The following is a 1,622-nucleotide window of genomic DNA, read 5'->3' as shown; positions in this document are numbered from 1 at the left end:
CCATACTGTTTTCCAGAGTGGCTGCACCAGTTTGTTCTAGTATTGAAATATAATTGACATACAAGTTAAAGGCGTATAGCATAATGGTTTGACTTACATATATTGTGAAGTGATTACTGCATTAAGTTTAGGTAGCATTTCATCATCTCACACAGACACAGTAAACAGAAAGCAAACAAAAAAAAAATATTTTTCTTGTGATGAGAACTCATAGGATTTACTATCTTAACAGCTTTCCTATATATCATACAGCTGTATTAACTGCAATCATCATGCTATACATTACATCCTTGTACTTATTTATCTTGTAACTGGAAGTTCGTACCTTTTGACCACCTTTCTTCAATTCCCCCTCCTCTATCCCACGTCTATGGTAACCCCAAATCTGATCTTTTTTTGCAAGGGTTTTTTTTTTTAATCCATTTAAGGTAGAAAAATCAGACTATTCATAAGAATTTTTAAATGTATATGCACAAGTGTTTTTAACACCCATAATAACCCAATGAATTTAACATTTTAAAGTACAATTGTGGCTCCTGAGCAAATGAAATCATGTGTTACCCAAACAAGTTAACAACAACAACAACAAAAATTAGTAGGGTTCTAAATCCAGGATAAATTATTTTCAGAGAAAAAAGCAGAGTTTTGAATCTCAAAATTTTTTTTAATGTTTCAATTAGCAACACTTGTCAGTATGATCATGATTCATATGACCCTATTGGAGCTCCTTGTGACATTAGTTATAAAATGCTGGATTAGGGGTTTATTCGTCAAAGCAAAAGAAGGATCAAGTCTTAACTAACAGATTCACCAAAGTGATATGTCACTAGACCCCTTCCACCAAAGGCTGCTCCAGTTCAGAAATACGTTTCGAGTTAGGAAATGTCCTGTGCTCAATATGATGAAATTCATCTACTAAATGTTAACTGCAAAATTAACAGGAAGATTTTTTGGTCCATTGCCTAATGAAGGCCCCCACGCTGCTAGTGCCTCACTCTTGCTGGGGTTTTGATCATTTACCTGCTCATTAGGTTTCTGTACCTGTGAGGAGGGTAAGAAAAGAAAGGACATTAACTTGCTTAATATCTCTTTTCTACATTAAATTTTAATAAGGAGGGTAAAAGTTAATAAACTAAGTTGAGGAGTCTGAGTTGCCTGCCAGTGTCATCTGTCAATAGTCCCCAGAGCCACGCCTGTCTCAACATCCCATAGAAATCAGCAGTCAGCTCAGCTGGTAGGACATCCCAGTCTCAAAGCTCTGCGCAAAGACAACAGACGGGATGATGGAAGACAATCTTCCCCAACTGTAGGACCTATAAGGGAGCTTTATCCAGACTGCGCTGGACGTTTAATGTTGGCCGCTGCTGGCAGCACGGGTCCACTTTCCCAGAGCGGTTCCCTCACGTGCTGGACGCACACTGTGACTGGCTGAGTCCGGGGCACCAGAGTCCCCCTCCCCATGCCTGGGCTTCCCCCCGACGACTTAAACCACAATGGTCGCGCGAGCTGGGTGTCTAATCAACAGCCGTCAAGGGAGCTGAGCCAGGAAAAGACAGAGCGCAGAGCGGCCGCGAAAGAGAGAGCTCTGAGCCAAGGTCGCCAGCCCCCTCCGGTAGCAACCA

This window comes from Crocuta crocuta, unplaced genomic scaffold, assembly GCF_008692635.1.
Source record: "Crocuta crocuta isolate KB4526 unplaced genomic scaffold, BGI_CrCroc_1.0 scaffold93, whole genome shotgun sequence".
Taxonomy (NCBI): domain Eukaryota; kingdom Metazoa; phylum Chordata; class Mammalia; order Carnivora; family Hyaenidae; genus Crocuta; species Crocuta crocuta.
The sequence above is the reverse complement of the archived record's forward strand: the minus strand, read 5'-3'. Positions refer to the sequence as shown.